This window comes from Anser anser, assembly GCF_964211835.1.
Source record: "Anser anser genome assembly, chromosome: 1".
NCBI lineage: Eukaryota > Metazoa > Chordata > Aves > Anseriformes > Anatidae > Anser > Anser anser.
In genome coordinates this window covers 35456895-35473304 of record NC_139720.1, presented here as the reverse complement: position 1 = coordinate 35473304, position 16410 = coordinate 35456895, and the positions used below count along the sequence as shown (strand labels likewise).

The following is a 16410-nucleotide window of genomic DNA, read 5'->3' as shown; positions in this document are numbered from 1 at the left end:
ATTTCAGATTTCTTTTTTCTTTCTTCTTTCTTCCTTGTTCTATAGTAAAATATAGCTTTAAAATTAATTTAGATTAAATTTAAAGATTATTTTAAAACTAAGATGGATGAAGATTACAGAAAGATTGAGGGCAACAAATATTATAATTGGAGATAATGGGGTTGTGTCTTGGGGCTACATCATACTTCATTATTTAGTCCTTCCTTAGATGACACTCAGTAATTCAAATGGGAAGGCTATTCTGGGGAGAACACTGACTGTGGAAAAGCATCGTTGGTGGATTCTTAGAGAATTTTCTTACGCAGATTAACTTTTTCTTGTTTCTTCTCTTACCTGAGGTATATACTAATTTCAAGTGAACTCAATACAGTTAAAAAAAAAAAAAAGGAAAATATGAGTGTGTTGTAGTCATTTGTAGTTTTATTTTATACTATATCCATCATAATGGAAAAATTATTGTGACTTAAGAAATTGTTTCTTCTTAACACCAGAAAACATTTGTATGGATTACTCATACATTACAACGTTTTGAAGTACTGCAAGTCAAAAGTAAAGCTCATACGGGTCTAGCTACTCTCTTGTATGCATCCTGGGATCTTTTTTCTTGCAGAAAATATTTCATTGACTGAACTTCAACAAGTCAACTTATGGAATAGTGACAGTACCTGATCACTCAAAAAGCGTGTCAGAGCTATCAGACTCAACAATATATTTATATTAAATTTTCATATAAATATATTTGAAGTGTCTTATTTTACTACTTTTTGCAGACTGATTTTCTCCTGTAGTTTTCATTTGTAGTGTCTTAGCTATAATGGTAAAGTTGGCTGATTGTATACTCAGACATATTAGCAAAAATGAAAACAGCAGAGTGAGGAATTGATTGCTCCAAGTTTATTATTCTAGAATATAAAAAATCTGACAAGAGAGACAACAGAGAATTTGGCTGGATTTAATCAACTTCAATGGAGTGAAAGGGGTCTAGGGAACATACATTGTAACAATAAATTGGTCATCATTGTACTTACAATGAAGCCAATCGCCAAGTTCATATTGACTGGGAAGATTTTAGCTCTTTTGGGGAATACTCATCTACTGAAGAAAAACTGCACAATGAGGAACTCAGGACTTTATTTTACCACTGAATGTCTTTCCTTCCAACACTCCTAGAAGACTTCTCATTTGCTTTGAATTTCATAGAGTACACACAGGCAGATAGTTGTATCTCTTTTCAAGACTTAGGTTTGAAAAGGCCCATTAGATACAAAGAACTGGATGACATTTTTCACGTTGTTGCCAATGTTATCATCTATTCTTCTTTTACATATCTGAATAACTGACAGTACTTATGCTTTACATACACAACTCATATGCAGTTTAGTCATGTATTAAAATGTATTTTATTTGTCCAAGAACTAGCAGCTGAAAATCTTTCCATGTTTTCTGTAATTATTTGGAATCCTACCATTACTATTTTACCTTAAGAAATACAATAGTCCTTTGGGAATGTGAAGAATAAATCATCAGAGAGAAAGTCAGTGATGGACTTTATCTGATCCAGCAAAGATCTAATAAAGATGTTCTCTTATCTTTTAGTATATTGGGCTGCTATACATAACTATTAAATAAGGAGGAAGCAGATGTTGTCCAAGTACACCTAGGTTAATACAAATTGTTGAATATTTTTCTATGACAGCAGCCCTTTACCTGAAAAGCACTGAACTTCTTTTAAAAAAGCAGGTTCTGTGCACATGTTTTTTGCTTTTTTAAAATATATTTATTATTTTTTTTCAGCTGTATGGAGTGCTGTGATGCTATGTTCCTTCTGTGGTTTTCCCCTTTCTGTTTATTTTTTTCCACCTCTGTGTAGGAAACACTTTATTTCTCTATTTAATGAGAAATTTGTCCTTGTGGAGCTACAGCAAAGGCTCAGCATCTCCAGCCCTATTTAATTCTTTACAGACAATTTTGACATTGTCGATACCTTGTTATTTCACTCAAGCTTTCCTTCTGATGAGTAGCAAAATAGGCCGTTCGAGCTGCTAACAATTTCAGAAGTAGTCTTAACAGAATACTCCCTTAAACAAGGGATGTTTCTTCACAGTTTCTCATTTTCTTCCACCAAAACTATTTTTAAAACACAGCCAGTTCAAATGGTTGCTCCTCACTCACTGCAATTTTCACTTAATTTGCTCTCAGTCATGGGAATTAGTGTAGCCCTAGGAGGACTTATTCAGCACCATTTATTAGGATGATTTGCGATAGAATAAACTGCAATCCTTCCAGTTTTGTAGCATGAGAAGTGTGAGCTTTCCTGGAGCTGGGAATGCTGTTAAGAATACTAATTGGAGAATCCTCTTTTGGATGCTCATCTTGTCTAAAATTTTTGTAAAGCTATCCCTAATGTCTGTAATGTGCAAATGCTTGCGGTTTCTTTTATATCTATGCTTGATTTTTTTTCTTGATGTGAAGTATATTTGTGTAGCAAGACAACTATCAGACCTTTCCAAGATCTTACTGCAATTAAAAGGGTATGTATTTACATGACTGATGTGGCTCATGAAGCTAATTCCCCATGGAGTTTCAGTGACTGAAAAATATCTATTTAGATAGCCAGAGAATATATATAGTTTTTCCTTCTGTTTTGCTTTTTTTTTTTTTTTTTTCAGCCAGATTGGATGCCTTTTTTTTTTTTTTTTCTATTTGACTGTGAATCAGCAGGGGAATTTTTAGTTTGATGATTTGCAGAGAAAGCTCTAATTCTCTCAGAAGAGGTCAAGCTTAGGTATTTAATCTTAGAACAAACAAGTGAGAAGACTGAAGGTCAGGATCCTGGGCGAGCAAGCAAAACCATTTGTCTAAATCTCTCTTTTCATTATGATATTGAAAAGGAAGTTAAACATCACTCTCAATTTTATTTTGTAATGAGTATACTTTTGTACTGAAACATCACAAACATTCCTCAGCCTAAAGATTTTGCTGTTGGAGAAGTGGTGGCCTTCATGTATTACTCTCCTTATTTATTTGATTAGTTATTTTGCAGGAAATCCACATGGTCACTTATTAGTCTGTTCAGTAATCCTAAAGTTTCCATACAGAACTCCCCAGAGCTTTCAAATGACCTCTCTCAAAGCTTAAATATTCATAATGAAAGAGGAAGACTTTCCACAATACCTACTGACAGAGTGATTTGTGTTCTTAACCCATTTAAACACATTGGAAAGTAGCCCCTAAGAGATTGTCTTTTGTTGGGTTTTGGACAAGGTTTGCAAAAGGGTGCAGAGACAGCAAGCTGTTTTATGGTTAATTGAGAGAGAGATGCTTTCAAAGAATAATTTGAATTTAGAGCCTAATTTTAGAAGCTTTCAATCACTCTCTGCATTCATCTTTCCCTCTCCACTGAACAAAAGGATGCTGAGGACACCAGTCTTGCCACATAGAACTCGTTGTGGGGATACCATTTTGAGGCTCATAAATCAGGCAGATTTATTTATTTATCTATTTATTATTAATTTTTAGCAATGTCTTTTCCCTTCTATCTGTAATCTATCAGATGAGCATAATGCATTTCTTTTAGGATAGATATTAATTTAAATTTTTTTTGTAAGCTGTAAAATTCTAAGTATTATGTTTTATATGACATTGAAAGAATAAAAAGCTGATTTCAGTTGTCCTTTAGAATTTTTGTATTTGCATATGATTAAGACTTATAGTAAAAAATGTCTAAACAATTTAACTTTAATCCGTATTGTATTTTCATTCCTTAGCTGCAAGGTACAGCTACAAACTTTGAAATGGATTTTTTTCTTTTTTTTTTTCTTTTTTCTTTTTTCTTTTTTTTTTCTTTTTTCATCACAGTATTATGTGAAGCTGCATAGAGTGAAAGAGATACAATTGTTTTTTTAGATAATAGTGTTCTGTGATTTAAAGTTTCAGAAGAAACTTGTAGACAGAGAAATGCTTCTTGTTGCATTTTTAAGCAGAAGGCTTCAGATTACAGTAAAATTCAAGAGAAGCAGACCCCCAAAACTGCAGGAAAAGTTAGAACTGGGAATAAATAATGCGTGGTCAATAAAGGGAAAAAAAAAACAAAAACCTGATTTGGAGAAGCATCTACTTGTCTGCTTCAGAGATTCCAAACTGGATTAAGAACATTTGAAACATTTTGCTTTTTTGATATCATGTGGGTGGGCCAAAGTAGTTTAATGTAAAGGTGAAAGTTAATTACATCTCTGTTATTTTTCTTCTCTGCTATTATTACCATGCCTGGAATTTTGTAAAATACTTTCAGGAAATTGGAACAATTTATACATTGCAGATGAAATACGAACATTTGGAAAATTCCTATATGTGTGGAAAAAATAAAAGCAAAGTCATAAAGCTCAATAGTGGCATTATTTTAGCCAGTGTCAGAGGAGACAATAGTGAGGGCTTAAGTGAGAACATAATTTGGGGCATAAACTGAGGTGTTCTGTCTGGAGTAGAATAAGCAGGTGAAAATACCTGTTAGGGAGAAACATACATTGTCTCCTGCAGCTCCTATAGTTTCATATGCTGCCAACAATTGCTATCTATCATCTGTTACTTAATAATCTGTTCAAAAATACTGTGCCCCCTTCTTCTAATGTCCTATTTATGAGTCTCTTACAGAAAATTACTCTCCTAATTTAAAGACTAAAATAAGAAAATCAGATGCCTGAAATATAAATACAACTCACTAGTATACAATCAAATATCTTTTCGAAAAAGGAATTTAATATTTACTAAAGTTGGCTTCCTAAAACTGGCAATAAAATAAAATAAATTAAAAAAAAAATTACATCTGTTGAACAGCTTGTTTTTCTTGTATAGGAAAAAAGCCAGATATGAAAAACTGAAGCAGGAAAAAACCCACATAATAGTCCACTGAAAAAACTCTCATGGACTTCTGGAGGTCTGGATTAGGTCTACACTAATAATGATCAAGACTGTCATGCAACTTATACAGATTTATTTCAGTGTTTGTGAGTCTAACAACAAAAATGTGGGCAGCAGGATGTGAATGCAGAATAATTCATATTAGAGATGGGAGAATACTGGAAAATTAATGGGGAAAATGTCTCAGTTTCCTTTTCCAAAACTGAATCTTCCATCTGGAAGGAGTATGAAGTCCAGGCTGCTCGGCTCATGGCTCCTTGTGAATTATTTGCCTGTGTGCTCCTGGTAATGGTTTCACTATTCATGCTTGCTATGCTATTCTTTCCTACTTCTACTTAGGCCAAAAAAAACAAACAAAAAACCTCAGATAATGTGGTATTTTCCTAATCATGAAGAATGTAATAGAATACTATTTTCATTCAGGTTTAAAAGCTTGCTTTTATTTTGGAGTGTCAATTCCTTTAACATTTTTGGTTATGCAGAAATAGCAGTTATATGCCCACTCTTACACCCACTGTGCAACAGGTATCTTCCATGTTTTCAACGGAGTCTGAATTATTCTTACTTCAGTGAAGAAAAATTAATAATCAACCATCTTCCATATTTTTATAGCTTATTCATGGTTCCTTTCATCATTAAAGTCTCATTTGCAAATGCCTCTGAAATATGTATTCACATATAAATGTGTCTTGTTAATTATTAGAATTTAGTAGCTCCAAATGTTTACAGGTTATTTAAATTCTGATTTCTTCTTCTTATTATGCAGGTAAACAAATACTATTAGCTTCAGAATTTTCATAACAGAATAGGCATTTACTTTTGTTTTTCAGGGTTAAGCTTTGCAATCACTCTCAATTGCTTGCAATATTAACTCTAGTGAGCTGAGTAACACTAGACCTGGACAACTGATTGCTAGCTAAAACAAGGAAGAGTAACAGCAAAAAGAGAATATAAAAATATTACAGACTGATTACTAATGCCTTTTTTTTTTTTTTTTTTTAATTTCTATTGTAAACTGTCTATCAGCCTGCACAAAAATAAAATAATTATCTTAAAAAATAAAGTAAGTCTCAGGCCAGCTGCGATTCCTCCTTACTCAACTAGGTAATCTGTTACAAGTACAAAGCTCATTTTTATACTTTCTTTTATTCCTCTTTGCAATGCCAGGTAGCAGCTACGACTTTCCAGAGCATGGGCTTTTTAATTCCTTCATTAAATGAAGTAACTTAACCATGACTTAACTCAGGGAAGTGGATTAAGTGATCTCAATGAGAGAAGATTAAAATAAATAAATAAATAAATAATAATAATAAGAAGAAGAAGAAATCAGACTTCTTTGATAATACATGCCATGGTCCACATTAGGATCCTAGTCCAACCAAAATGACTCTTTATTGAAATGTACTGTATCTCCAAGATTTTGCAAAGCTTTCTTTTTCTTTTCTTTCTTATCTGTAGTATTTCATCCTTCCCTGTACTTCAGAACATCTGCTACTTTTCATGCCAAAAGAAGTCCTCTACAAATCTGGAAGAGTTTACAAGGAGTGGCCACTATTTCCCCATGTTTATGTAGCAAGGTTCTGGCAGCGGGGGGACTGCAGGGGTGGTGTTTGTGAGAAGAGTCCAGAAGCTGCCCCCTGTGAAATAAGAGCAAGTTTCAGCTGGCTCCAAAGGGACATGCTGCTGGCCAGAGATTAACCAATAAGCAATGTTGTTTGCACTTTTGTAAGAGCAGATTTAAGAAAGGGAAAACAAAACAAAACCCTGCTGCACAACAGCAGCTTGGAGAGCAAAGAGTGGGAAACAGCCCTGCAGGCCCCAAGGTGGGTGCAGAAGGAGGGCAGGAGGTGCTCCAGGCACAGAGCGGAAGTTCCCCTGTGGCCTGTGGAGAGGCCCCTGGTGGAGCAGGCTGTCCCCCTGCAGCCCATGGGTCCCACACGGAGCAGATCTCCACGCTGCAGCCCGTGGAGGAGCCCCCGGTGGAGCAGGTGGATGTGGCCTGGAGGAGGCTGCGGCCCATGGAGAGCCCCCGCAGGAGCAGGCCCCGGGCCGGAGCTGCAGCCCGTGGAGAGGAGCCCACGCAGGAGCAGGGGGTCTGGGGGGAGCTGCCGCCCGTGGGGGACCCGTGCTGGAGCAGTTTGCTCCTGGGGGATGGACCCCGTGGTACGGAGCCGTGTGGGAGCAGTTCTTGAAGAGCTGCTGCCTGTGGGCAGCCCCCGCAGGCTCAGTTGGGGAAGGACGGCATCCCGTGGGAGGGACCCCACGGGGAGCAGGGGCAGAGAGTGACCGTGAAGGAGCGGTGGAGATGAAGCGTCAGGGACTGACCGCAGCCAGCTGCTTGGGGGTAAGATGTAGAAGAAGGTGGAGGGGTGGAGGGGTGGAGGGGTGGGGGGGAGGTGTTTTTAGTTTGTTTTGAGTTTCTCACTGCTCTAGCTTGTTAGTAATAGGTAATGCATTTCATTGATATCCCAATTCTGAGTCTGTTTTTGACAATAATTGTTGAGTGATCTGGCTGTTCTTATCTAAACCCTTGAGCCCTTTTCATTGTATTTTCTTCCCCTTTCCCTTTGAGTAAAGGGAGTGAGATTGTGCTTGAGGTGGAGCTCAGTTGCCCACCTGACTAAAACCACCACAACCCACCAGGTAAAGAAAACACAGAAGACATGTAATTTCTGCAACTTGATGTTAAATTGAGTGTTCCTGGTTTTAATTGTTTTAGGATGAGTGGGGCTTCAGTAAAGACAATGACTAGAGAAGACTAAGAGCAGAGGGGGCTTCCCTTATCTGATGTGACATGAAAATATTCACAGAAATGGAGGAATATAGTTGTGAGTTTGAGATACTGCTGCATTTTCTCTGTATTACATGCTACAGGCCATGCCTCTTCTTCCGAAAAACTAGATATGAGTAAGCAGAGAGGAGAGCTTCCTGACTATATGGAAAATCTTTTCCTCCCTTTTTAAATCATATCTTTCTGCTTTCTGTTAGTCTGAGATGTGCTTATAGAAGCTATGGGCAAGTGCAAGAGCTTGAGAGGAGATATCCTTTCACAGATGATGTCTTGGGGTTTCTTAGGTAAGGAAGTACAAGAAAATGAATACTACTAACAAAGAGAGTGGGAGGTCTTGTGGTCCCATTTTTTTTTTTCTTTTTCTTTTTTTTTTTTTCCCCCCCGTGTATAATTTAGAATGGGGTTTACACTCTATCCACTGTTATACAGTGTTGTCCTTCATGATATTTGGATACCAGCTTGCTTCCAAGCAGTGACTGCAATTGAGTAAGATTGTGTTGACATAGTTGAAGAGGAAAAAGTAGCTATTTTGACTTAGTATTTTTCATTATGTATAAAAATAATATCATTATTACAGAGAAAATGACCTGATGAGTTACGCTAACATTTTTATAACTTCTTACTATAGCCATCACTTATGATTTCATTACCCTGCATTTTTGTCATCTATACACATTATTCCTATTACAGGAAATTGTTTATGTTTTAAGAACATGCACTGTACTTTGTCCAGTAGTATTTTAAAGTGTAATTTGCCATGAAAAGGAAAAAAAAAAGTAAAACTTCTTCACTTGTTTTGCTAGTGCTTAATTTTGAAATCTGTGACCAAAAAATTATACCTAGTTATTTTTTTGTAAAATCAACAATCACTATTTATGCCACAAAAGACATGAAAATATAAGTTTTTTTTCTTTTATTTTTTACAGAAATGAAATTAATGGTGAACAATTAAAAACTTGCCCTCTAAAAAGTTTTGTTGTTACAGTTGCATGTCATATTCTATGTTATTCTTTTAAACTGTGAGAAATTTTCCACTGCAAAAGATTTCCATTGCTGAGAGATTTACCATCTGAATTAGATGTGAAATTTTAATGCTTAATCTTTTTTCTCCTTTTTTAAACTCTGCAGTATTGTGACTAAAAGTTTTGTATGTTTGTATGTGTATGTATTTGTAGGTATGTGCATATATATTTGGCAGGCAGAAAATGGACAGTAATTATTTGGACAGTAAATATTTATTATAGCATTAAAGAGTTTAAAAACAGTGAAGTTTAAAGAACACTATGGTCGTTTTGAGCTGTGAGTTGAAATCTTGGTGTCATCCTAGCTATGCTAACATTCAAAAACCATATTCATTTTAACATCTTCCAGTTTCTCAGCAGGAGAGTGAAAATATTTTATTTTTTTTTAAAAGAAGGTAATCCATTAATGCAGAATGCGCAGATATTACTGTTGTGGGAGGCTTCGTATGCATAAGAAATTCTGTGTGCGTTCATACCTGCAGCATTTCAGTGTCTGATGCATACAAATCAGTGAAGTCTGAACTCACCAACAGTGTACTCTCACCTTTTGTGCCCCTGTGAGAAATCCATTGTGTGGTAGTTCTGTGGTATGGAAGACGGATGTTTTACAAACAGCTCACTTTCAAAGCATCAGCAGTAGGGTACTAAAAAGGCATACTTCCAATTGGTAATGCTGTCTAAATATGTATCTATAAAACTACATTGTTGAAGCAGCTCTGCTGTTAGTGCCTTAACAGTATTTCATATTGAGCAGTGAGACTGGTAAAAATGGGTCTGTCTGTAAGTAAATATAATGTCAATGAGAAAGTGGTATCTGATTGTCATGTTATGTGGAGGTTCAAAGTTGTGCAGTAATGAATGAAACACACTGCTCTGCTGGGCTCCTTCCATATGGATATTTTAGCAGATTAAACAGTGCCTACTAGAGTGCAGTCATCTGTGCTGATGAATTGTGATAATGATTGCTAGCTTGCTTTTGGTTCCAGGTATTGGACACTCTCCCAAATGATTTCAGATCGTGGTGTGGGACTTAGGACATTCCAGGAACCACTCACAATAGATAATTTGTACATAATAACCCTTTGTTGAAAACCAAGAGTTTACAAGAATTAACTATAACATAGCAGTAATGGTATTGTTGCTAGGAATATTTAATGCTTTGTTTTATATACAGATATTGGCTTTTGATACCAAAAGAAATACTCAGTCGTTCAATGGGTTTGATCTTATCTGGAAAACAAAGGGAGAATGAAAAATGAGATGGATGTTATTGTAATTTTATTGTAATACTTGCCTACCTTGTCTTTTTCTATATTTTTAATAATAAAGAGATTGTATATGCAATTTCAGTCTGACTAGACTCATTTCAGTGTATGTCTGGCTATTTTCTGTTAGTGTGGAAAGAGAAAGGGTATATAGGTTTTCCTAGCTTGTTTATGTAAGAAGGGCAGTTTGCTGTTATTTACCCACTGACACAGCGATAGATAGCTACTTGCTTCTTATGTTCAGCAACAATCTATTCAGAGGTTTTCACTCCTTCTTTAATAACATAACTAATATTGATCATTTTTAGCCACCAGATGTCACACAGCTGAATAAAGACTGAGTAACGGCATGATTAAACAAGGGTTAATGCTTGACCAAAGTTTAGGTAGGTACAGTAACATTTTTCTGAATTTCCTTATATTTTTGTAGAATTGTGATTCTTGTATAGACACTGGAGGCACAGAAAATGTATTGTTCAATTCATTCTCTTTCCTCTTCAGATTTATTATAAAATTTATATGAATTAATAACAGTTCACCAGAAAGTACTTTTCATATGATTTTACAATTACATTGTGACAAGTTATAATGTGAAATATAGCCTGCTAGTACCCAACTCCTTTGAATTTCTGTTCTCATTTGTATGGTTTAACGCTGATACTATAATACTTAGGGGAAAAATAAAAACACAATATTTGCTACGTTCAAAACTTTGTCATTGCTAAAATATATGAAGATATTTGTCTTGAGCTTTAAAATGCTGCAGCCTGCTCAGTGCCATATTTGCATGACTTTTTTAATCTGCTGTTTTCCAAGTAACACCAGAATTGAATTGAAAAAAAAGTAGTTTTTTTTTTGCTTGTTTGTTTTTTTACAGTAGTGTCTTTGTTTTATTCATTAGACAGCCCCCTACTTTTAATGAATTTTGTCCTTTCCCTTGCAAAGCTCAGTGGACAGAAACAGCAAAAACCCAGGGGAAAAAAAAGCATTATGAGTGTGAATTTGTGTTGCAGACTTCAGTGGGGCAAAATTTGTTTTTGATATTTGAACACATAATCTAATATGTTAGTAGCAGAATAAATACTGTTGTTCATCATAGGAACAGGCATAGTTCCTGATGTTTTCAACGGGACTTGTAGGTGCTTTATACCTACCAAAATACCATCTCAATATGGATGTGGGTTAGCATCGTTAGAATCATAGAATCATTAAGGTTGGAAGAGACTTTCAAGATCTTGGACCTTGGTCCAACCATCACCCTACTGCAGACTCACCTACTAAACCATGTCCCTAAGCACCATGTCCAACCTTTCCTTGAACACCCCTAAGGGATGGTAATGCCACCACTTCCCTGGGCAAACAGTCCCAATGCCTGACTGCTCTTTCTGAGAAGAAATGTCTCCTGATTTCTAACCTCCCCTGGTGCAACTTGAGGCCATTCCCTGTAGTCCTATCACTAGTTACCTGTGAGAAGAGGCTGACCCCCAGCTCCCCACACCTTCCTTCCACTGGTAAATTCCAGTGTGGTAATACAAAGCTGCCCTCACTTGGCTCAAGCTGATCCTCTCCCACCCTGTGTTGTAACTAGAACAACTATAACCATCAATATTGCCCTATAGCAATTTTTCTCCCACATTTCCTCCTCTCTCAGCTTGGCAGTTTATGGTTCTGTTAGACTTACTGGTCTGCGTCACAGACTCACAGTTTCAACACTACCCAAGGCAACCAATCAATAAATATTAATGGAGGAATACCTAGCCAACAGCTTTGTAGTACTGAAAACTCAGCAAGAATAAGGTTTTAATTTGGAGCTACACTTCATCTTCTGATCTGGCACAAATTTTATATTTTTAAAAGAAGCCCCGAGCAAAATATTGGTTTCAGTTTTTTATCTTGGGCAAAGTGTGTAAGCCAAACCTAAACCTTTCCCTTTCTTTAGGAAAGTGTATCACAAATAAAATACGCCTGAATTATTAGGTCTTCCTTGTACCACTGTGCTACTCTGCACATTTACTAATCTATTCCTCACCTCCTTTATCAATAAGCAACTTCAGTAAAGCATTTAAAACTTCTTTCACCCACTCTTCATGTGTGCCCTGCAGCACTAAGAAGCACATTCTGGCAAGAAGGCCTGCAGCTTTGGCAGGCGGCCAGTGTCTGGGGAAGCAAATCCTTTTTGAGGATCAGCCTGGTGGAGCATGAATAAAGGAAGTGCACCATTCTGTCTGCTTACCTGGCAGTTCATATAACCTTTAAGGCCAGCTCTTCAGCCCTCCTTATCTCCTTTATAAATAGGACAAGGATTCCAAATAGGCTCAGGCTCTTAATAGAGGCTCTTACTTACCCCTGGAGAATTAGTTGCTTTCTTTGCCTAGGCCTTGCTGCCAGGTCACCACCAAAGTAACCCTCCCTTCTCAGCAGGGCTTGCTGCCAGGTCATCACTTAAGCACTCAGAGATCCCCTAGTGATATCTACAGTCATTCTCTTAACTTGGTCTTATCCTTTTTCTAAATTGGCACTTCTCAATCTCCGCTGAAGAAGCCTTGCTAGCCTACACTTTGTCTTGTTCTCTGAGAGCTCAACCCCTCTGCTTGCTAATATTATTCACATCAGTAAAATACTTTGAGACAGAGCTTGTGTGGCATAAACTGCACAGAATAAAGCCAGACAGTACAGTCTGGGCTTTGCCACTGAATGCCTGAAACGAGAAAGCTGTTAGCTGTTTCTTGGCGTTCTTAGCATCTTGTTGTTGTTGATGTCATTGTTCTAAAGTGGAATGTTAAAAGAAAACTCTCAATCCGGACAGACTGAATGTCTTGTTCAGTAGATTTGATTCCTCATCTTACTGTACACCAAGACAGTGTACAGTATTTTATTTGGGTATTTTCACCAAATATTCTGTCCATGGTTTCTGTGTACCTGTTTATCAGTTTACCAGTAATGGAAGTGTTTCATCAGGAATAATGGCACAGGTTATGCAAATTTACTCAGATCTCTACACATTCATTTGGAGGGAAAGCTGTTTAGCTGTGTTTTGCCTTTCATTGACACATGCCTGACACCGGTTTTCACTATATTCAGCAATTTGTTTTGGAAGATCTTCTTTTTATTATTATTTTTAATAATAAAAAAATTATATTTGGTGTAATTTCTAATTAAAAAGATACAATTAAACAATACTGTACAGTATGAACTTTTGATGTATTCAGAGATGCCAGTGTAATTTATTAGTATTGACTCACAGTCCTTCTGTAACATTTAGACTGTGGATATTTAGACAGAAGTTTCCTGGTGAGTAGTTATTCAAAAGTTCTCCAACTTGCCTGAAAGTTCTTTAACGAGACAAGGCTAATCCCTGTTGGAAAATAATGTTTGCAGTAAGAAACCACTAGCTTCTTGTAGAAAAAGAGGTGGAACAGTGAATTAATTATCAGCCTGATGCTTAATTTGAATAAATGGAAATGCCAGAATCAGTGAAATATGTGTGACAAAGACCAAAGAGTTGAAGTGATACATGGAAACCAGATATTTGTTTTAAAAACCTGGTACAGATTCCTCAGTTTCTTATTCTGTAAGAAACTGAAGCATGAGCTTCTAGCAGTTGAGTAATCACCAGCTGGTTTCTGAAATAACCTGGGCGAGGAGGCTGGGTTCTGGGTTGTACATTAAGTGCGGAAAAGCTCTTTTGGAAACCTCCCACCCTGCCTAGGGCCCAGGACTCCATTTCACTCCTCCAGAGCCATAGCAGGGCTGGTCTCCTGCTCCCCACAGACCTGCCGTGCCCAGCCATGGGCCCCACCAAGCTGGGTCCACCCATAGGCCCATGTGATGACCCAGCCTGGGCCTGTCCCCATCCCCACAGCCCTGCCTAGTCATCCCGGGGCTGTGTCTGATCCTGGTTCCCCTCACAAAGACTGATTCTGACCCCCCACCAAGGCTAGGTATCTAGATGGGTATTCAACTCAAAATCAGAGTTTGCAGCAGGCCTGCGTTTCCTACAAGTGTTTGCCATTTTAGGAAATGTAATTTCTCCATCTGTATGATACTTTTTTTTTTTTTTCTCTTGAAAGGTTGTGTGGTGGAGCAGCTCTTTCGCTAAACTCACGTATTGTTCAAGATTAACTAACATTGCATCATTCCCTTATTGTCAATGGGCAACAAAAATAATGGGTGAATATGAACAGACATTCCCTAATCACATTTTGAACCCTTATGGCCTAGATCGTATGCCAGTCTGCGAAGTACCAGAACTGTACATTCTGGAAGGTACTGGAATGGCATAGTTGGTGGAAAATACCAAATTTGCCTTCTCTGAACCATAGCCAGGATGGAAAAGTACTTGCCATTGTCTCACAGTCCTATAAATAGTGGTCCTAAGCAAAGAGTCCCATGGAGCTCTCCAAGGATTGAAGCGGGCTGTGACTCTTAATCTCCACTTGAGCTGGGATGTCTCTAAGGGCTGACTCCTCACGCATCAAAATTCATCTGTGGACAAATGCCAACAAGGAATTTGCCCGATGCCCAACACCCTGCAGGAAGTCTCATATGAACCTTGCCATTCTTGATTCTTTAACTAAATTGCTGTTTCCACTGTAACAAATTCTGTTGGATCATTGTGCTAAATTGGCTGATGATTAAGGGTTGATTAAGTGCTGTTAAGATTCATACATTTTAATCTTGTGATTTACCATAAAAGTAATAATAAATCTTAAATTGCTACTAAATCAAAATTGTGTAAAAATCTATTCATGACAGGCTGGAACCCAAATAACTTCTAGTTTGGTCACACTGTGTAAAAGTTAATATTATTAAAGTGAGTGCATGGTAATGGATCTTATAACTAAAATGCGTTATTCCGTTTCAAATTGAAAGTTCTTGTCTAGTAATCAAACTAGGAATTTAGGATTTTGCTTGCCCAGGTACACTGAGAGAATAGATTTCAATTTGTCTATTTAAGCTGATGACATGTAAAATACAGGGGGGGTGAGGGGTAGTGGTGCTGGATTCTTCTACAGTGTTCTCCCTCTTGAGAGAGGGGAAATATAAATAAACTAAAGCATATTTATATCCTTTACCTACTGACCAGTGCCTGCACCAGCTGATATCCTCCAGAACAGCGCTCTCACCCCCTTAGTCATTTCCTGCATGGAACCTTTCTCAGCAAACTTCTTACAGTTTTCCTATCACTACATTTCCATCACACAGTTTTGGCTGCATCTCTGGTGAAGAAGGCTTATACACATGCATCCCTCAGCAGCTAATATAAACATGATTTAAGTAGATATTGCAAGTACATGTGTACGCATATATATGTGCATACACACACACACATTATCTATATAAACTTAAAACACTAAAGCAGTCCTACAATATATACAGCTTTTCTGAACACTCAGCTAATGTATTTAAAGATGTAGCCTAATGAATATATTTGTTGATGGGTGATTTTCTTAAAGCCTATATTCAGCTAGAAGCAAAGGACAGGGGAAGAAACTGCCAATCAAAAAGAACCAGTGCTTTTAAGACAAATGTAGCATTTTTCCTGGTAAAAGTGAACTTTTAAGTAAGCTCTTGAGATTTTATTTCAGTAGGAACTGTTTACTGCAGAAAATGTTTTGTTAATAACAATAAGACATCAGTCGGCTGAAAATATCTCAAATGCTATAGCCATTTGTAAGAATATTCCTTAAAAATGTCAGGGGGGAATTTGTTAGATTGTGTCCTTTGAATAGCTAGCTAACATCATAGGGTGATTGTTCAAATGCATAAAATGAAACAAATTCCAGTGTTGAGAAGCCCTCACAAGAAAAGGTTCCATAATTGGCAGAAACACATATTCATTTGTGCCTCCTTCAGCTTGAGTGCTTTCCTGCCGAAATAGTCTTTTGAAGTGGGGTATGTCAGTATGCTAGCAACGGACTAGGATACTTCATAATTTCCATAGTCCGTTAAATGCAGATTTAGTGGTTCTAATTCTGGTATAATTATCACTGAACGGAGACAACCTGGCAAAGAGAAGGAGATGTCTGAACTATTTAAAAAGGAAGTCCAGAAGTTCATGTTTCACGATGTCTTTTGGAGTATTTATCTGCTGATATTTTGAAGGCAGTGAGGAAGATTAAATGTACAAATTATTGTAATTGCTTTTTTTACGAATCACAAAGACCTACCCACCAACTAACCTGTTGTGTGAACATCAATTTGAAGTTGAAGGAGTTCTTAAAAAATAAAATATTTCAATTCTCCTTGGTAGAAATAAAATTTATTCAAAAAACGATTTTGCTAATTTTCAGTTTTAAAAGCTACCATTCTGTATTTACTGTCGGAGCTCTAGACTTGGAAGACCATTACCAATATTGTGGACTTTGTTTCAAAAAGCTGAGTGTACTCCCTATGTTACTGTGAAGCACTGCCT

General features: G+C 37.0%; 1 long non-coding RNA gene across 1 annotated transcript; it reads left to right on the top strand.

The window, feature by feature from the left end:
* Positions 1–6243: 6243 nt before the first annotated feature.
* On the top strand, positions 6244–15726 carry LOC310883598. Its single transcript, XR_014573603.1, has 3 exons — positions 6244–7261; positions 10304–10381; positions 14066–15726. It is a non-coding gene; the product is annotated as an uncharacterized lncRNA (long non-coding RNA).
* Positions 15727–16410: the final 684 nt, after the last annotated feature.